We start from the raw sequence: 21,903 nt of genomic DNA, 5'->3' as shown, positions 1-21,903 counted from the left end.
TCAATTCAAAGATGAGGGAGAGGAATGGTTTAGAAAGACTGAAGCAACTCTCTGTGAAATTGCAGATTCCATCAAAAGATCGACTATAAGAGTGATAGGTATATCTGAGGAGGAGGACAAGGCCAAAGACTCGGGGTCCATTTTCAGAGCAATTTTAGCTGAGAACTTCTCTCACTTAGGAAACCATCAGAGCATTCTCATCCAAGAGGCAGAAATATCACCCAGATTTATAAATACAAAAAAGACCAATGCCAAGGTAAATTATTGTAAAACTATCAAAAGTCAACAACAAGGGAAAAATTTTGCTGGCTGCTAGGGAAAGGAAAGAAGTTACATACAAAGGCAGAGCTATCAGACTTTCATCAGATTTCTCTTCACAAACTCTAGAGGCCAGGAGAGAGTGGAATGACATATTCAAAGTTCTGAAGGAGAGGGAATTCCAGCCACGAATATTGTATCCTGCAAAATTATCCTTAAAATATGAGGGAGAAATAAAGGTTTTCTCAAATATTCAAGAACTAAAGGAATTTGCCACAATCCACTCCATCTTACAAGAACTACTGAACTGGGTCCCACAAGAAAGAAGAAAGCAAAGGAATACAATACATCTCAAACACCTGTTGGTATGCATGAGACAGTGAGTTTTAGGGTACTTGAGTTTAGCTTAGCTCGTCTTAGATTGTGCTGCGTCCTGCATGAATAAAGAGATACTGCCTACAGCTCAACCATGAGTCCCTGGTCGTCTGTTACCCGCCCGTGAAGCTAGCCCGGCGAAAACAACATAACCTGTCGAAAACAACAAACACCAAATTGCGAATGCTACCATGATGTTAACCTGATTCGCCTGGACAGACAACTTCACAATGTACTGTGGAACTCCATCTCTCCAGAGCCCTACCCCAGTAGGGAAAGATAGAGACAGCCTGGGAGTATGGATCAACCTGTCATCACCCATGTCCATTGGAGAAACAATTACAGAAACCAGACCTCCCACCTTCTGTACCCCATAATGACCCTGGGTCCATGCTCCCAGAGAGATAAAGAATAGGAAAGCTTCCAATGGAGGGAATGGGATATAGAACTCTGGTGGTGGGAAATGTGCAGAATTTCACACCTCTTATTCTATGGTTTTGTTGATATTTTCTATTTTACAAATAAAAGAAAAAAAAATTAAAAAGAGAAAAAACAAAATATATGTTTTTATAGACAGTGTCTCAGAGTAGCTAATTGTGAATACCTTTGTAGTCAGTTGAAGATCCCAAGGTAGGAATGAAGATACAGATTCAAGAATCACTGGGAACCAGGGACGTGTCTAGTTGGTAAAGTGCATTCCTCACATGCTGTGAGATCCCAGGTTTAATGCTCAGCACTGCAGAAAAAGGTAGAGCAGAACTCTTACATTCATTATCTGTCTGTCTGTCTGTCTACCTACCTACCTTTTACAGGTCATCATCTCTACCAGTTTACTCTTTCAGTTGTAAGAAAATACTTTTTAAAGAGAAAGAGAGAGTGGGCCAGCCAGATAGCTCATACAGCTAGTGGGCTTTTTTTTTTTTTTTTTGGCCTCCAGGGTTATTGCTGAGGCTCAGTGCCTGCCCTACGAACCCACTGCTCCTGGAGGCTATTTTCCCCCTTTTGTTGCCCTTGTTTTTTTTTTTTCTTTTCTATCATTGTTGTTGTTGTTATTATTGTTGTCATTGCTGCCATTGTTGTTGGACAGGACAGAGAGAAATCGAGAGGGGTGGGGGGGAGACAGAGAGGGAGAGAGAAAGACAGACACCTGCAGACCTACTTCACCACTTAAGAATCGACACCCCTGCAGGTGGGGAGCTGGGGGATCAAACAGGAATCCTTGCACCAGTCCTTGTGCTTAGCGCCATGTGCGCTTAACCCACTGTGCTACTGCCCAACCCCCTAGTGGGCTTTTTTCTTTTTGTCATGCACGTGACCCAGTTTCTAACCAGACCCCTAACACACTGAAGGGATCAATGCTTTGGTATATTTCTTTCTTTCTCTCTCTCTCTCTCTCTCTAGAGTACTGATCAGTCCTGGTTTATGGTGGTGTAGGGAATTAAACCTGGGACTTCAGAACCTCAGACATGAGAGTCTCTTTGCATAACCATTATGGTATCTACCCCTGCTCTTCTCTCTCTGTTTCTCCAGTGTGAAAAAAGCAACACAGAGTAGTGAGCCATGATGACAACATAAATAAATAAATAAATAAATAAATAAATAAATAAATGTTGCTACAAGGAATATTGACTAACAACATAGGTTATCTTGAGCCATGGAAATTAGAAATGGAATAGAATTTCAGTTCTATCAACATTCCTACCTTATCTCATTTCTAGCTGCAGCCAAGTCCATTGTATTCTGATGGTCTAAGGTGGGCTGGTTTAGGGGAGGCAGGTGAAGTACTCAGGTAAAAAGAAAGTAGCTGAGATGTAAGTGCAAATATAGGTGGAGTGTGTTTTCAAGAATGGATAACATCCATAAAGACAAAATAATGCTAAATTTGGGTAATAGGGGCAGGGGGCAAGATAATGGTACTCATACTTATGCCTTCTCCAGAAGTGTATTTTTATTTAAAGGGCTGACAAGTTCTTCACAAAGGGTGTGATTTAATCTCTTTGTTTTACCCCTGAACTTTTATCTCCTTCATGCAGCTAACAGCAACAGCAGTTAATCACATTGGGTTCTTTAGCTTCCAAGTCCATGCCCACACACAACACGTGTGATGTTGGCACTCAACATCCATTCTAGAAGTACATTCCTTCTGGTGCAACTTCCAGCACTTTTTATATATTGGATGGAGACAGAGTGAAATCAAGAGGGAAGGGGGAATAGTGAGGGAGAGAGACAGAGAGACACCTGCAGCACTGCTCACCATTCATGAAGCTTTCCCCCTGCAGGTGGGAGCCAGGGGTTTGAACCTGGTCCTTGAGGACTGTAACGATTACGCTTTACCAGGTGCCTGAACTCTCTTGTACTCTCTTTAGCATTGAGAGAGCTTCTTTTCATATCCTCTTCCAATTGGGTTCTGAAACAATTATGCTATTATAATTGAAACAATCTCAATTGTTTCAATTATAATAGCATAATAATTTTAGATGTACTCTTAAGATATCTAAAGGTAGAAGTCAATAAGGGCATCTTTCTGATCTTCCACTAACACACAGATAGGATTTTCTGCTTCACAATTGCCTTGGTGTCAAGGGGCATGGAAGGATGCTTATTATTTCAGTGCAGACCTAGGACAAGAGATGTGGTTCTAAGGAATTAGCTAAAGCTCTGAGAGTTTCTTTTTTTCTTTTTTTTTATTATCTTTATTTATTTATTGGATAGAGACAGCCAGAAATCAAGAGGGAAGGGGGAGGTAGAGAGGCAGAGAGGCAGAGAGACACCTGCAGCCCTGCTTCACCACTCATGAAGCTTTCCCCCTGCAGGTGGGGACCAGGGGCTCAAACCTGGGACCTTGTGCACTGTAACATGTGCGCTCTGAGAGTTTCTTATCCATGACTTGTTTAAGATGATCACAGAAAGAATAGTCCTGGGACAACGTCTTCATTCTCCTCCTTTCTGAGAATGCTGAGGCATCAATTCTTGGTGGGTTGTTTTTTCAATCATTCTGAAGATTTTGCCAGCACACACATCACAGTATTAACTTCTTTCTTGCTTAAAGTGCCTAGGGCATCTCTATTTTCTGCTGCTTAACCCTAACTGAAATGTTTCACTCTTCTAAGTGTGAGGCATAAATTTACGATAATTTATATTCACAAGGAGGTCTGTAAGGAGCCATTTCTCTCTTTTCTCTCTGAATATTAATGCACATTATTTGAAACACAAATATTTCCCTAACTGTGCTCTTATTTTGGAATCATATGTATCATCATCTGAACTTCCTAGAGCTATATGATATTGGAATATAAATTTGTCATATCTCAATATTCTAGTTATCAGGGAAAATGCCATAGGTTTCATTCAATTTGAAATGAAGGTGCTTCTTAAGACTTCAGGCAAACCTGAAATCATGAAGTTCCTGAGGAAAATTGTATTAGCATGCTGGAAAAGTCATGACGCATTTTTGCATAGAACTTAGAAAAATACACCATTCATGACTTTCCCGACAACCCAATACTTTATTTCTTAACATTTGTATACATTTCTAGTGCTGAGTATTTTCTCTCTGTTATAATATAGCTTATACTTACTCACATAGCACATTTGAACCAGAATTTGGAAAAGGTATCCGTGATAGGTACTTATGAAAAGGCTTTCTTGCTTGCTTGTTTATTTGTTTTGCTTTTTTTCCTTCAGGGCTATTGCTGTTGGTCAATACCTACATGAATCCCACATTCTTAGAAACTATTGCTTTCTTCTAAATAGAGAGTGAGATACAGAAGGAGAGAGAAGGAAATAGAGATAGAAAGAAATGAAGAGAGATAGTCAACAATATGTTCTGCTTTATGTCTTAAGTCTTTTTCAGCCACCAGGTTCCAGAATTCTACAAATCAAGACATAAAAATTTGCAAGCTCATACAAAGGTTGAAAATTAGTCATCAATGACAAAACATTATTTCAAAATAGTTCAGTAGTAACAATAATTGCTTCTTACGCATCAGTCACTGTACTGGTGCCTTTTATCTCACCTGTCTCGTTGCATTAGTTATTCTATGTTACTGCCATTTTACACATAATGAAACTAAGATTAAATTAAAGTGGCTTCTTATTCAAGTTCACTAGGACTTGACAAAGCTGGCATTTACACCCAGACCTGTTTGTCTTTGAAGCTTATAATCATTCTGCCTTCCTATCTCAAAATAGCACCTACCATGTGCTGGGGAGATAAGCATGATGTTTATACAAAATAGCACCTACCTGAGCAAACAAAACACTTAGGGTTTCATATAGCTTTAATGTAAAATGTAATGCCCCTAAAGGGCGTAAGGTGGCAGCTTACAAAGGATTTCACACCCAGGAGTTGGCACTTATGATAAAGTAGATAAAGTGTTGGATTCTCAAGGATGCGGTCCTGAGTGGTCTCCTACTTCCTGTGTGCCAGAGTGATGCGCTGATTCTCTCTTCCATTCATAAACGAATCTTTTAAAACTGTCAAAGATTTATGCCATTTATTTTGCATGAGGGAGAGGTTCACATGAGAAAGAGAGAGGAGTCAGGTATCACTCGGTGCATGTGATCCTGGGAATCAAATCAGGAGCTCCAGAATACAAGTTTTGCCCTTTGTCTTGCAGATTTTTATGTTTTGAGTTGTAGAATTTGGAAAATGGTATCCATGATAGGCACTTGTAAAAAGGCTTTCTTGCTTGCTTATTTGTTTTGCTTTTTTTTTCTTACGGGGTTATTGCTGGAGGTCAATACCTACATGAATCCCACATTCTTAGCAACTATTTCTTTCTTCTAAATAGAGAGTGAGAGACAGAAGGCGAGAGAAGGAGCTAGAGATAGAAAGAAATGAAGATAGTCAACAATCTGTTCTGTTTTATATCTTAACTACTTTTCAGCCACCAGGTTCCAGATGCTTTCATGATGCCAGGTAGACAACCGCACCAATGTGTCCTGGAGGCCTGATTCCCCAGATCCCTGCTCCACTAAGGAAAGAGAGGGACAGGCTGGGAGTATGGATTGATCTGCCAATGCCCATGTTCAGTGGGGAAGCAATTACAGAAGCCAGACTTCCCACCTTCTGTATCCCATAATGATCCTGGGTCCATACACCCAGGGGACAAAGAATAGGGAAGCTATCAAGGGAGGGGATTGGATAGGGAGTTCTGGTGGTTGGAATGGTGTGAAATTTATCCTATGGTCTTGTCAGTACTTCCATTTTATAAAAGAAAGAAAGGAAGAAAGAGAAGAGAGATTGCAGTATGCCACTACTGCTCAAGCTTACTTTCTGCAGGTAGGTGTGCCCATGTGGTGGCCTGGGACTTGAACCTGAGTCCTTGCATGTGTGCCCCACTGAGTGAGGCGGAAAATGTAAGTTTAATTATTATTATTATTACTATTGTGATTATGTACATGGGGTCTTGCATATGTGCAGTTTTAACACTCTAGGCTACTTTGTCATATAAATAGACAGAGTGAAAGAGAGACAGAGAGAGGGAGAGACACCACAACACTGGAGCCTTCTGTGAAACTCCTTTGCCATAGATGGTACTTCCCATGTGATGCTACTTGAAACTGGGTTACAGATATGGCAATGCAGGCTAGCCCTAACAGTCATTCTAGACTAAGGGAGAAAGGTACAAAATTTTCCTTTTTGCTTCTTCTGCTTGACTCTAGTGATTCTGTGCCATCCACACTTTGCCACTGGTTTATAAGCTTCATGGTTACTGACCTCAGTCCTGCTGAATAAAGGCTTCACACAGCAATGGATGCATGGAACAAAGTAAGCAGTGACCAAGAACTATTTTCCTCACTTATGCTTCTCAAAGTAGCTCTTTCCACAGCTTTCTGATCCCCCTCATCTTCAACATTGTGCCAAGAAGGGCTTCAGCACTTCCCTTGTCTGTTCACATGAACTTCCTTTTTTTCTCAACACCTATGTCCAAAAAGAGTGGAGAGACAAAGTCTGCCACTTGCAGCAAATTATTTCATTCACTTGAGTGTTGGGGGTTAATTCCTGGCAACTGGAGGGACTAAGTTTAATTTTTAATGTCTCCAAAGTTAAGCAGTTAACCTGGCTGTGAACAAATGCTGGCTTATCTCTCTTGGGTACTAACGTCACAAGGGGTCAGGGCCCTAGGTTGTTCACTGATTGCAACACTGGAAGAGCAGGCGAGACACAGACAGTTGTGTGCCCCCTTGCAGACCTGTGGCCCCCAGAGTTGATGGGATCTTCAGGAGTTGCACTTAGAGCTGAACCTCGTGCTCCGAGAATCAAACACAACCCACGGTGGTGCAGAGATAAGCTGATTCAGCTCTAATTGACTCCACAGGCATGACCTTTCTCCTATAATCGCTAAGCTTGTTTTTAATAAATGTTTAACTTCTTGATTATTTTCGGTGATTTCGGAGGGTAATTTTTCACAACTCAGATAATGCATTCTAAGTGCTTGCTAAGCTGTTGGCTCACTCGAAACTGTAAATACTTGAGACTGCTTTTTGTCTCCCTAATTTTCTCTTTTATTATGTGTCCTCAGTGAAATTTAGTCTTTTTTCTTTCTGCCATCTGCATAATTTCCCGCATTTGAAGATGCTTGCTTCTCTCTTTGTCACTTCTGAAAAGAACTGTTTGTTCAACCTTCACCAAGTTAGTACTTTTCTGACTCTCTTCTCTCATTTCTAGGAGAGTGGTATATAATTAACTCTGAATTTCTGATGCTTTTCATTTTACTGCCTTCTCTTGGGCAATTCACCTTCTTCCTACTTTCTTCCTCCCCATCTGTGTATCCCAGGGAGGGAGTCTGCTTGCCCACATCTATATTCCATTTGCTTTTTAAAAGGCTTTGTGGTTCTTTGGAGAAGAAAACATTATCTACTACCACAGAACCCAAACTGTCTTCTTTGTTGTGTTGTCTGAGTTCCTTGGGTCATGTCTCCCATTCTCTGGACTCTGGCATTGGACTTAGAGGCGCCGTATAATCCCTTAATGGAACCAGATTTAAGAGCTTTATGAATTCCTTAGAGTGCTATTGCTCTAAGATATGCTCATTACTGGCACTTGTCAATATGTGCCCGAGAAATGAACGCTACTGGGACCATATTTGAAGATGGGAGAGGAGACCAGGGTGATTGGAGCATGGCAATTATTTTTCCCATCCTGCCACATCACAGAGAGGCCTTTTATTTTATTTTGTTTTATTTTATTCATTTTATTTGGCTCTTCTTTGTACAATGTTGTCTTACAACAGCAAATGTGATGTGATTTTTGAATTACTGATACATATTGGTTTTTGAAATGCAGACTGCTGTGCACAATCACCCACATAGTCAACGACTGCCACCTCTCCAGATTCAAAGGAGGTCTCGAAACTTTACATCAGGCTCAACCTGACGCTATTGACTGGCTACGGAAGAAGGGCAAACGCTAGAAGAAGAAGAAGGCAGAAGTTGACAAACAAGATCAGAAACGAAAACAAGTAGAACCTGAAATGGAATTGGCATATCGCACCAAAGTAAAAGACTCTGGGGTGGGTGGGGAGAATACAGGTCCATGAAAGATGATAAATGACATAGTGGGGGTTGTATTGTTAAATGGGAAACTGGGGAATGTTATGCATGTACAAACTATTGTATTTATTGTTGAATGTAAAACATTAATTCCCCAATAAAAAATAAATTAAAAAAAAGAAATTTATTCCTGTAAACCATTAACTTAAAGATTATTCCAGACCCCTAGCCTGTTCTGCTTTACAAAAATAGCGCCCCTGATGCATTATTGTTCTTTACTTTTGTTGTTGTTGTTCTTTACTTCTTGTCATTGTTTAGTTTCTTCATAATAACTGGATAATTTCTTCTTTTTTTAAAGTAATTTTTTCTTTTTTTAATAATTTCTTCTTTTTTTCCTTTCTTTATTGCCACCAAAGTTATTATTGGGGCTCAGCACATGTATATGAATCCACTGCTCCAAGTGCTATTCTTTCTCTCTCTCTTTTTATTTGATAAGTAATTGAGAGGGGAGAGTGAAGTAGAGAGGGAGAGAGAAACAGAGACACCTGGAGCACTGCTCCATCGATGGGGAAGCTTCCCTGCTGCAAATAGGGACCAGGGCTTGAGCCTGGGTCCTTATGCACCACTGTCTGACACCCAGAATTATTTTCAGATTTCTTATCAGTAGTAGTGAGTGATCTCGTTACTCCAGGGAAGATAGGAAACTGGTTGCCAGGGTCAATGCTAACATGTGCCTCAGACTTTCTTTCAATGAGATGATAAAGGTTAGCTCTATCCAAGCCTGCAGACTAGATGCTCTCTTGAGAGTCTACTAACTTGCAGTTTTTACAATTTTAGGCAAAATATTAAATGGTTAACTTGTAATTCCTTTCAGATAAAACTGAAAAGACAGTGGAGGTATGAAAAGAAATTAGCTTGGGCTACTCTAAAACTTTACACTTGACTTTCATAGGTGGATAAAAATATCTCTTAAGTATCATGGTATTTTAATAACATACCATTATGGTTTTTGAAATGTGAAACAGACCTTGTCATTCCCCATTTTTAATGTCCCGATGTCTTTTTCTTGAAGGCAGGATACAGTCGATATCCTCACTGTGATTCTGTATTTTCTCTGTTTCATCATTCAGGCTTCCATTCATCCTGGACTGTGTTAAAGTCATCTCCAGCAGCACTGCAGGGTTCTTTCATTAAAGCAGTTCCTTTCATCTAGAAAATGTGCCTGAAAACTGCTGTAATTTATGCTTGAAAGTATGGCTGCCACCTTGTCTTACTCTCCTCCACTCTCTAAAATAGATCTTTGTTTTAGAAGATGTACTTTTGGCACACAACGTGGGAGGGATAAACCTGGGACGTCACAAAACCAAACCTTATGCTCTCCCTGCTGTGCAGCCTCTGAGCAACTGCTAAAGTAGAGATTTTGTGAGAGCAGAGTGTAATAGTTTACAATACGAGGCAGGCAATGTTTTCAAGTTTACAGGGAATTCTGATACAGACTTATACTTGGAACTTGCTCTTTATAGGAAACCTCTGAGCCTAGCTGCTGCCTGCTACTCTCTGTTTAGGACCATTTACCCCTCTTAATCAAGAATGCTTGTATATTAACATCTCAAATTCCAGACCAAGGAAAAGAAGTCACACTTAAGAAAAAGAACTTTCCTCTTCTATCTATCTGGGCCTGCATTTAATGTCCTGCTTCCTGTCTGAGAATTTCCTTTATAGCCAACACTGAGTCCAAATATAGACTTCTTTTCTGAAGAGACCATCTCTCTTCTCACAACTGTGCACAAACCCCATGGGCCCAACAGAGAAACTGCATTAGAATGTGACCAGCTGTTTGTGTCCAGCTCGCCACTCACTGCCTGCAACAACATCTCAATATTGAGAATTCCAAATTTCTTTTTTTTAAAATTTTATTTATAAAAAGGAAACACTGACAAAACCATAGGATAAGATGGGTACAACTCCACACAGTTCCCACCACCAGAACTCTGTATCCCATCCCCTCCCTTGATAGCTTTCCTATTTTTAATCTCTCAGGGTCATTATGGGATGCAGAAGGTGGAAGGTCTGGCTTCTGTAATTGCTTCCCTGATGAATGTGGGCATTGGCAGATCGATCCATACTCCCAGCCTGTCCCTCTCTTTCCCGTGTGTGTGTGTGTGTGTGTGTGTGTGTATACGTAGTTGGATATATTAAGCATACACATTTGATTTGTATAATTTCCTATGAATTAGGCTTCTCTAGCCTTGCTGCCTTTTACAATAATTGTGGAATCAGTACCCAGCAGTTAAGTGCCAACACTTGGCCTCTCTAGTCTCAGAATCCTGTCATCCCCAAGACCTTCGAGAGTCATTTCAGTTATTGACTCTCTTATGCTCTTGTCTGTGTCTTCACATTGGCCCACTGCTGATGTGCATGGTGTGTCCCTTACCAACTCCCATGGGTCATGATCCTAAGGATGTTCTCACATTCCCTCCATCTCCTTTACTTTTAGGGGAAATTCATAAAAAAAAAAAAAAGAGTGGGTCGAACGATAGCACAGTGTGTTAAGCGCACGTGGCATGAAGCGCAAGGACCAGCGTAAGGATCCAGGTTCCAGCCCTGGCTCCTCACCTGCAGAGGAGTCGCTTTACAGGCGGTGAAGCAGGTCTGCAGGTGTCTGTCTTTCTCTCCCCCTCCCTGTCTTCCCCTCCTCTCTCCATTTCTCTCTATCCTATCCAACAACAACAATATCAACAACAACAATAAAACAACAAGGGCAACAAAAGGGAAAATAAGTAATAAAAATTAAAAAAAATAAACTGCTTAAAAATTATAAAACTAAAATCCATTCTAAGATAAACAGTTCAGTGGCATTTCCAGAGCTCTGTCCCACTAGGGAAAGATAGAAACAGGCTGGCGGTATGGCTGGACCTGCCAATGCCAACATCCAGCAGAGAAGCAATTACAGAAGCCAGAACTCCTACCCTCTGCTCCCCCCAAAAACAAATGATCCAGACTCCCAGAGGGGAAAAAGTGATAGGAGGAAGATAAGAGGGCTCTGAATTCCAGCTCCATCAGCACCCAGAGAGAGAGGAGGAAAAGGAGAGGGACATGTGGAGGTAGTAATGTTGTCATGAGTGGCTTGGAGGGAAAGAGAGGATTGTAGACAGATAGTTGTAGATATATATGATGGTTGGTCCATGTCCACAACCTTCAGGAAACTGTAGTGGCTTGCAGGGGGGAGACTGAAGATTCAGAATTCCAGTGATGGGAATGGTATGGATTTAAGCCCCTATTGAGATGTAATTTTGTAAAATAACGCAAAGAAATAAAAAGCAATTCAGTGGCATTTAGTATAGTCACAGTGCTGTACAGCCACCATCTCTATCCACTTTAAAAGCATTTTCATCATCTGGAAATAAATCCTATAATCATTAAACAGTAAATCTCAGCCCCTCTCCCACCAGCCTATGGCAACTACCTGGCTGGTGGTTGTCTTTCTGGATTTGCCTGTTTTGGACGTTTCACAGAGAACGTGTAAACTGCACTGACCACACTTACGCATTACTTTTTTTTTTAGAAGACTATGCTACTGCTCAACTTTCTGGAGTCAGCTCAAAAGTGAATTTTGGTTCTATGCACCTTGAATCAAAAAACTGTGCCCAGGTATGTGGCTGGAGAGAAGTGAGGTCACAGGGCTTTTTAGGCAACAGGAGCTCTTGACTATATAATTTCTTTTGGAATGACATGTAAAATAATATGACAGGCTGAGAAAAACACTTGAAAATAACTTCCAAAGTCTGTTTTGTTAAGGATTTAACTGAGAAGTCCAAATGCTTGAGTACAGAGAAACAAAGATCAGAAATGACAAGTATAAATGTTTGACAACTCAGGATTGTTCCAGGTGCCTGAACTAGGTGGTCCACAAGACATCTCTACAGAATCTCCTGTACAGTGGCTTACAAATACACTTGAAATTTTTTAGATTCTGTTTCATTGGACTATGGATAGGATATGTTGGAATCTATACTTTAAAAAATACATTTCTACGTTGATTTTGATATACATCAAAATTTGAAGAACAATAACAAAAGGACAACCGAACCAAACTACCTTCTTTCAGTAACAGAAGAACTAAGACAATAAAAAATCAAGTCTCTAGTAATCATAATATTCCTTGTGTGGTATAAAAACAATGACCGTGGTCTGGGAGGTGGCACAATGGATAAAGTACTAGATTCTCAAGCATGAGGTCCTGAGTTCAATCCCCGGCAGCACATGTAGCAGAGTGATAGCTGGTTCTTTCTTTCTCTCCTCCTATCTTTCTCATTAATAAGTAAATAAAATCTTTAAAAAATATAATCAAGTAAATAAATAAAAACAATTACCAAAGTTGACATTCCCAGGTAGTGTGGAAATGTGTACTTTTCAATACTTCCATAGAAAAATGTTGCTAATGCACTCTGTTATGGTGGAAGGAGAATCTATGCATAGATAATAATAATCTATGCATAGGGCAAAATTATTGATAATGTAGGGTTTTTTTTGCAAACTTGTTAAAGAAAATTTTCAAGTAGTCAGTGGTTTTTTTGTAAAATAAATCAAGTCTGAACAGAGAGGAGTTGGATTGAATTAAGATAATTGGAAGAACAACAGCTATCACTGAGTCAGGTTGACTACAGTTGACACCACTAACTTACTGGCTTTTGGATTTCTCCTTCAGCAGGAGGCAAATGGGTGCCTGCAGGTCTAAAAAACTTCACTGGAGGGTAGAAAGAAGATGCTAAGGAATTGGGTGGTAGCGCAGCGGGTTAAGCACACATGCTGCAAAGTTGAAGGACCAGCGTAAGGATCCTGGTTTGAGCCACTGGCTCCCTACCTGTTGGGGAAGGTGCTTCACAAGCAGTGAAGCAGGTCTGCAGGTGTCTTTCTTTCTCTGCCACTCTGTCTTCACCTCCTCTCTCAATTTCTCTCTGTTCTATAAAACAACGACAACAACAATAATATACAGCAACGATAAAACAACAAGGGAAACAAAAGGGGTTGGGGAGCCTCCAGGAGCAGTGGATTCATGGTTCAGGCACCGAACCCCAGCAATAACCCTGGAGGCAAAAAAAAAAAAAAGATGCTAGATAAAATATTTCCAATTGACATTAGTGGCTTATACTTTTTTTGTCGATAGTCACTGAAATGTATTAGAGATTGAGTTACTAAGAAAGTTGTCATTGGAGTCATAGTTATCAGTACTAACTCAGTGTAAAATGACCTCAGACTAGCTAGCCTGTTTTCAAATGATTTATTTTATTTTATTTCTCTTATAATGCTTTACCAAATACTTATGAAGGTACAAAGAATAAACCAAGAACACACACACACACACACACACACGAATAAACTGCAGAAGTTGTAGAAGTCATTTACCCCAGAAAGCCATAACACACTATTGAGAAAGGTTAACAACAATCTAAATAAATGAACACATAGAGCTTGCATTTATTGGAAGGCTCAGTATTGTAATGCCAATGTGAGCCAATTGTTTATCTAAATTTTTCTTTTTAAAAAATATTTCTATTGGAGGAGACTAATGATTTACAGTAAATAAATACAGTCATTGGCACATGTGTACATTTTCCCAATTTTCTGGAAAAACACTTTTTAAAAAAATTTATTCCCTTTTGTTGCCCTTGTTGTTTTATTGTTGTTGTCGTTGTTGGATAGGACAGAGAGAAATGGAGAGAGGAGGGAAAGACAGAGAGGAGGAGAGAAAGATAGACACCTGCAGACCTGCTTCACCACCTGTGAAGTGACTCCCCTGCAGGTGGGGAGCCGGGGTTCGAACTGGGATCCTTATGCCGGTCCTTGTGCTTTGCGCCACCTGTGCTTAACCCTCTGCGCTACAGCCCGACTCCCTGGAAAAACACTCTTATCTTCAGCTTACGTCTTCCTCTACCTTCTTGTACCAGGATCTGAAAGTTCCCTTTCCCCCAGTTTCCTTTACTTTGGTGCAACAAAATAAAAGTTCTGCTTTGTGTTTCCATTTTCTGTTCTTATCTCTCAACTTCTGCCCATGAGTGAGATCATCTCGTACTCATCCTCTCTTTCTGGCTTATTTCACTTAATGTGATTCCTTCAGGCTCCATTGAAGATGAGTTGAAGAAGGTGATTTCCTCATTCTTAATAGCTGGGTAGTATTCCATTGTATATATATATATATACCACAACTTTCTTAGCCACCCTTCTGTTGTTGGACAGTTAGGTTGCTCCCAAGTTTTGGCTATTATAAATTGTGCTGCTATGAACATAAGTATACACAGATATTTTTTGGATGGGTGTGTATAGTTTCTTGGGATATATCACCAGGAGAGTGATTGCTGGGTCATAGGATAGACGCCTATGTAAATTTAAATTTTCATTTATTTATTTATTTATTAGTTAAAGACAGAGATAAATTGAGAAAGGGGGGAGAGATAGAGAAAGAAACAGAGATGCCTGTAGACTTGATTCACCACTTCCCCAGCAGGTTGGGACCAAGGGCTTGAACCTGGGTCCTTGCACACTGTAGTGTGTGTGCTTAACCAGGTGCACCACTACCTGGCCTGTTTATGTAAATTTAATTTCAGTAAAAATTCCTCTTTTTGTGAAAATTGACAGAATGTGATTGGGTCCGCAGCAGAAGCCATCAAGATAGCTAGATTCCACATTACCAAGAGTCTGTGGACTCCGTTTCTCCCTTTTCCTGTCTTCCTTTTTCTAGGCTTAGAGAATGGGAAGTTGCTGAGTCAATGACTACCTGTAATGTCTTTTCTTCTTCCTGTACCCCTTGGACCACAACCCAGGGTGCCCAGTCAATGCTTCAGTCCTAGGACATCTACTCATCAGTAGTTGACTGCTTTAATGTCTCTCCTCTGTAGCAAGGTACTAGGAAGGTGGTCTCCAAGAGCCAAGGAAGTGCACAGTCTGGACCTATGAAATGAGAGCTCAGGCTCTGAGGGCTGTGCTTCTGAGGCTGTACTAGGTCACTGTAGTTTGCACCACCATCAGGTGCTCTTCAGACCTAGGGGAAAATGAATTCCTCCATGGTGCCCACTTACCCTGGAATATTGCATCTCTTTTGTGCCTCACTTTTCCCTTGTCTCCAACTTTGTTAACACATTGGTTATGCAGTTCTCCTAAATCCATCCTAAACCGAGCTTATTTGTTGTCCTGAAACCTTGCATCTCTTTCGTTTATAAAAGTTAAAAAGTAATGCCCACCACATGGTATCTTGGAGATTAAACAGGATAACACATGAAAACACTCAGCCTAATGATGGCCACACAGTTATATATGTGCTCAGTAAATCACAGTTCAAGATAGGGTTAAAGTTAGTATAGGACATTTGTTCAGTTCAATTCCACTTAAGTTACTCCAGTGTTATCAGTATTTATTATACCCCACTAAGTTCAAAGTATAAAGCTAGATATTTCTTGGGTTTACAATGGTGTTTTTTTTTGGGGGGGGGGGTGCACTGATGTCCATACTGAATGGTTTACAATTAAGGTGAGGTAATACTCAGGCACAGAGTTCTTCAGAAATACAAATGTTCAAATCACTAATAAAAACAATGTAAAAAATATAGCACTGGCAAAATGCTCACCTGGATAGTGTCTCCTTTGCAGTGGTTTGAGCGTGCCCCCCCCACTGCCCCACTGGATTAAAGAAAATTTTGGTGTTTGTTGTCTTTGTCTCCTGTCTCTCTGTCTCTATCGCTCTTTGACTTTCTTAGTGGTTTACAAGATGATAAGATTACAGAGTACAATTCCACACCGTACCTACCACCGGTGTTCTATGCCTACCCACAGCAATAACCATCACAGATCTCACAAAGTCTTACAGTTTGCAGTTTGCCTGCTTTTTTTTTTTTTAAGTTCTGTTTCAACAATACTTCATATGAAATACTTCAGTGAAACCATTGATTGGGTAGTTGTTCTCTTCCTTACTTCACTAACATAATCATCTCCAGTTCCATCCATTTTGACCTGATGACACAATGTCATATATATATTTTAATTGAAAAGTAGTATTCCACTGGGTATATGTCCCACAAGGGTGCTTTTGCAGATTCATTAAAGACCTCTCCTTTGGAGAATTCACAGCTAGCAACTTCATTCTCCTCTCCCTTTTGCCCCACACTTAGTTATCACTTGACACATTTATTAGGAACTTGGAGACTTCTGGGCATCATATTAATAATACTCAGGTATAAAATAGTGAATAAAATTGTCATGCTCTGATTTTAGAGAGTCAGCAGTCTAATTGGAAGAGAATTTTCATTCATATAATTATATCAGCGCATGTTAATAAATGTATCTGACAAACTTATACATGGGCTCCAAAGGAATAAAAATAATTTTCTCTAATCAAAAAAGTAAGCCTGGATCAAGGAGTGATTTTTCTGAGGAGATGATAATGTCTGAGATGAAAGGATGAGTAGGAGTGAGCTGGGCAAACAGCTGTTAGAAAGGATTCTTTCTCAGAAGAAATCCTTTGTGTAAAATTCCTGTAGAGCAAGAAGGTACCTTTTCCTTCAGAAAGGGGGAAGCATAAAGTAAAACTTGGACCAAATTTGCTGTATTGTACCAAAGTAAAGGACTCTGGGGAAGGAGGACTGGGGTGGGAGGTTCTAAAGGGTCTTGGTGCATGGTGGTAGAAGAGGACCTAAGTTTAGGGTAAGAATGTTTTATAGAAACCTATAATCGTGAAATGGGAATTTGATGTGTCAATAACTGTGCCACAAACTGTTACCCCCATAATAAAATGTTCAAAAAAGCAAAAGATCAGTGGTTGTCAGGAGTGGCGTGTAGGGTGCAGGGAAGGATGGATCACAGACGGTTTCCACAGAGTGAGGATATTTGATCTGATATTATAATGAGAGATATTCATCACATGTTTGCTCAGCTCTAGAGAAGATATAACACCAAGAGTGAACCCTAATGGAAACTAAGGACTTTGAAGGATTATAATGTGCCGACACAGGTTCATCCTTGGTAACAAATGTACCATCCTGAGCAATTATGTTGACAATATGCCTGTATGGGGTAAGGGCTGTTTGGGAAATCTCTATACCTTCCTTTCAAATTATGCGAGAACCCCAAATCACTCTCAAATAAAGTCACTTATAAAAAGAAGCAATTATAGGTTGGGGGCCTAGATCTCTCAGGGGAGATTTGACAAAGACTGAAGTTAAGTAATTATACAAATGTGAGGTAAAGTCATGGGCTGACAAAGGAAGACTATCTACTGGTGAAAAAGTCCATGAAGGACTTTGGAGAAACAAAAGGCTGGGCAGGAAAGTGTGGGGCCAAGAAATCAAGACAATGTTGCAAGAAAAAGGGAGTAGCAGACAATACCAATTGTTCCTGGGAAGTCAAGAAGAGAACTGAAAAACATCTGCTGAATTTAGCAACATGCAAGTCATCAGTGTCCCTGACAAAATTTCTTTAAGTGGGAGAATAGAGGCCAAGGCTAATCCAGGCAAGGAAATGAAAGAAATGCTCATATTCATGGACACTCTTTCTATTTTCTCAAGAGATTTTTATTGTGAAATGGTGACTGAGGAGGAGGAGTAAGGGAGTGACAGGAAGGATTTAAGTCATTTTAAAATTTTAAAATGTGAAGGATATGAAATGATTTGACTAATAATCAGTGAGACAGATCTCACTGTGAAGAGGTAGTTGAATATGCAATGAGACAGGGAAAGAGTGGGACAGGGTTTGGTGAGACTGACAAGTTTTGGTATTAGAGTAGCTTTAGAAAAGAGGAGACATTGCTTGGGGCAGATGTAGTCATATTTCTAGCATAAGCAGGGAAAGTCAAAAAGCTCCTATACGAAGCTTTTATTTTATAAATCATTTTATTAGGGAGAATTAATGGCTTACAGTACAGTTATTGACACAAGGGTAAAATTTCTTATCTCACTGCAACAGGTATCTACAAAATAGGTGAAGGAATTTTTCTGCACTACTGGTAGGGATATAAATGGGTCTAACCCCTGTGGAAAGTAGTCTGGAGGACTAGAAATTGACTATCCTATGACCCAGCAAGCCCTCTCCTAGGGGATATCCTACGGAAATAAACACACCGATCCAAAGAGCTCCATGTATATCTATATTCATAGCAACACACTTTGTAATAGTACAAAGTTGGAAGCTTTTATTTAATCAGTGAAGTTATTGGTAAAGGGCTGTAGACTGAAAATAAGTGTGTGAATCAGTTAGTAAAATGTCAAACATCACTGGGGGGTAAAATACACTTGGACAAATTTATAGTAAGCCCTGTATGTATTTGATGTGATTTTCTTCGACAGTACCCAGTGGAGAAAGCAGATAGTTATGTTTATCTAGGTGGAGGAGGTGATGAAAAGATAGGAAGACAAGGTGTTAAGAGTACTATAAAGAATGCAATTGTAACAATGACTCAACAAATCTGTGTTGCAAAGGGCTGGGCAAATGAGGCATTGAACTGGGAAAAATAAAGGCAACTACCAACATGACAGATACTTCACTAAGGAAGACACCTGCCTTGCCATTTGTGTGGCTCTGGTTCAAATCTCTGTTCCACCCCCTGTGACCCCCAAAGCACTGGGAGAAGTTTCATTGCTGTAGTGTTTCTCATTGTGTGTGTGTGTGTGTGTGTGTGTGTGTGTGTGTGTGTTTTTCTGTCTGAAAAAATTGGCCCAGAGTAGAAGAGCCCCACAACAACAAGCGACTTTTTTAAATTTAAAAATGTTGAGATACCTTGAAACATTAAAAATGAACATACCATAGGATCCAGCAACTTTCTTTCTAGGCATCTGACTGAACAACAGAAAGACGTAACTGAAGATCTGTGCACACCTATATTCATGACAACATTAACTTGTAATAGCCAACATCTGGAAACAACTCATGTCTAACAACAGATGAATGGTTAAGAAAGCTGTGGTGTATATACACCATGGAATATTTGTCAGCTATAAGAAATGATAAAAATCTTCTTTTTACAACATGGATGGAACTGGAGATAATTATGGTGGATGAAATAAGAGAGAAGGAGAAGAATGAATACCAGATAATATCACTCACAGGTAGGATATAAGAAACATACTGAGGAATAATATAGCATGAAACCTCAATGACCAGTGGCTTATGACATCATATCAAGGGGCTCAGAGGAGAAAAGGGAGGTGCTAAAACTGGGATTGGGAATTAATGCTCTGTGATGGAGCAGGGTGATGATATGGTACAGGGTGAGTTATACATACTGACACTTGCCTTAGAGAAATGTGCAAAAAGGGAGGTGGGTTACATAGCATAATGTTTATGCAGAGAGACTCTGATGCCTGAGCCTCTAAAGTCTCAGCTTCAATCCCCCACACCAGCATAGGTCGGAGCGGAGCTGAGCAGTGCTTTTGGTTAAAAAAAAAAAAAAAAGGAGAGAAATGTAAAAATGTACCCCTATAATGATAATAACCCTGTAAATCAACATTTACTCAAGTGATATTGAAGCTAGGAATTTAAGAAAAAGAAAAAAAGAAAGCAAAAGTCAGCTAAGGATGACTATCAATCAGTTCTTCCCCTCCCTTCCCCTGTGAGCATTTCTCATGACCCCTGATGCTACCATCTTCCTCCTGGTTCCTGAGACCTTCCTTCACTTGACATGATGTCTGTTTGCACTTATGATACTCGACAAATTTTTATTAAAGGTATTTGATATCTTTTAAAAATTGTTTTATTATCTTTATTTTATTCATTGGATAGAGACAGGCAGAAATCTAGAGGGAAGCAGGTGACAGAGAGGAAGAGACAGAGAGACACCATAACACTGCTTCTCTACTTGCAAAGCTTTCCCCCTGGAGGTGGGGACTGAGGGCTCGAACCCGGGTCCTTGTGCATTGTAACATGTACACTCAACCAGGTGTGCCACCACCCAGCCATAAGGTATTTAATATCTTATTAAAGCTTCTTTAAAGAATAAAAAGGAAGGCCATCAGACTCATATATAAATACAATGATGGTGAGGAGAATATTTACTTGCTCACCAAGGAGACAGTACATCTGTGATGAAATTCACCTATATGTTCTCTGAAAGGAAAACTTCTGATTTTTTGTTTGTTTGCTTCAAGAATAAGGAAAAATAAGTTTCAGAGTGGATATGCTGATTAAGGACCAATAGCATGCAAGCTGGATAGGATAGTTATAGAAAGAAGTTTTATTATTCACCGGCCACAAAAGTGTCTTTAGTGAATCCCAGTATTGGATAGTCTCAGCTAGTTAGAAACAATTTATGTAAATAAGACTAAGCTTCAAAATCTCTTCAGCAAGTGCTGTTCTAAGTGAAACTATTTTTCTTCCTTCCTTTCTTCCTTCTTTCTTTCTTAAGATTTTATTTGTTTATTGAGAAATATAGGAGAGAAAGAAGGAACCAGATATGACTCTGGTACATCTGCGGCCAAGGATTGAACTCAGGACCTCATGCTTGAGGGTACAATGCTTTATCCACAGAGCCACCTCCCGGTGGCTTTCTTTCTTTCTTTCTTTCTTTCTTTCTTTCTTTCTTTCTTTCTTTCTTTCTTCCTTCCTTCCTTCCTTTCTTTCTTTTTTTTAAGAACTATTGCCGTTTCTGCTGGAGGATGGTGATGGGGACACAGAACTCTGGTAGTGGGAATGGTGTGAATTATACCCCTGCTATCTTAGAATTTTGTAAATCATGATTAAATCAGTAATAATATTTTTAAAAAAGCTTTCTTTTGTAATACAACACAGTTATCTGTCTTCTGGGGAATCAGGCTCCTTCTCTGGTATATTTTTCCTCCAGGGTTATCACTGAGACTCAGTGCCTGCACTATAACTTTACTGCTCCTGTAATCACTTTTTCCTATTTTATTCAATGGAACAGAGAAATTGAGAGAGGAGGGGGAGATAGGGAGAAAAACACCTGTAGACCTGCTTCATTGCTTGTGAGGCTACTCCCCTACAGGTGGGAGCCAGGGCTCCAACCGGGATCCTTACTCGGGTCCTTGGGCTTCTTACTATGTGCACTTAACGTGGTGCGCCACCACCTAGCTCTGGCTCTTTCTTTGTTTAGATCTGATATGTTAAGTGGGTGGGCAGAGAACCAACTGGGAGTGTTCCAGTAGGTGATGAGAGGGTTCCAGCAATGAGTGTAGCTGACTAGGCAGCAGAAGATCCTGGCCTTAGAGACTTGCTTAGTTTCAGCACAAGTGGTGGTATATTTTTTTCAGGTGGTCCAATATTGAAGCAGAAAATGAGCTGAACTTCACACAATATCTAAACTTGAAGATCCTGGAAGGCTAAAAGCAAGGATTCCGGTGTCAACTTCTCTAAGTCAAAATTCCCTCCCCCCATTTATTAACTGCATGACCTTGGTAGAGTTACAGATAACACTTAAACAAAAAGGGTTTGAACTGTGCAGCTCTGATTACATGTGAATTTTCTCATGAATAATAGACATAAGCTTACCATATTAATAAACATGGTACTGTAAATATATTTTCTCTTAGTCTTCATGATATTTTCTTTTGTCTAGCTTACTTTAATTTAATAGTATACAATGTATACTACATGTTTATGCAAACAACACATGTATCAGCTGATGGTTTCTGTTATTGAGAAGGCTTCTAGTCATGGGGCCAGGTTAGGTGAACCCAGCTAAGCATACATATTACCAAGAGTAAGAACCTGGATTTGAGACCCTGTTCCCCACCTGCAGGGGGTCTGCTTCAGAGAGGTGCAGGTCTGTAGGTCCCCC

The sequence above is a fragment of the Erinaceus europaeus genome, chromosome 10, assembly GCF_950295315.1.
Source record: "Erinaceus europaeus chromosome 10, mEriEur2.1, whole genome shotgun sequence".
In the NCBI taxonomy this organism is placed as follows: Eukaryota; Metazoa; Chordata; class Mammalia; order Eulipotyphla; family Erinaceidae; genus Erinaceus; species Erinaceus europaeus.
The sequence above is the reverse complement of the archived record's forward strand: the minus strand, read 5'-3'. Positions refer to the sequence as shown.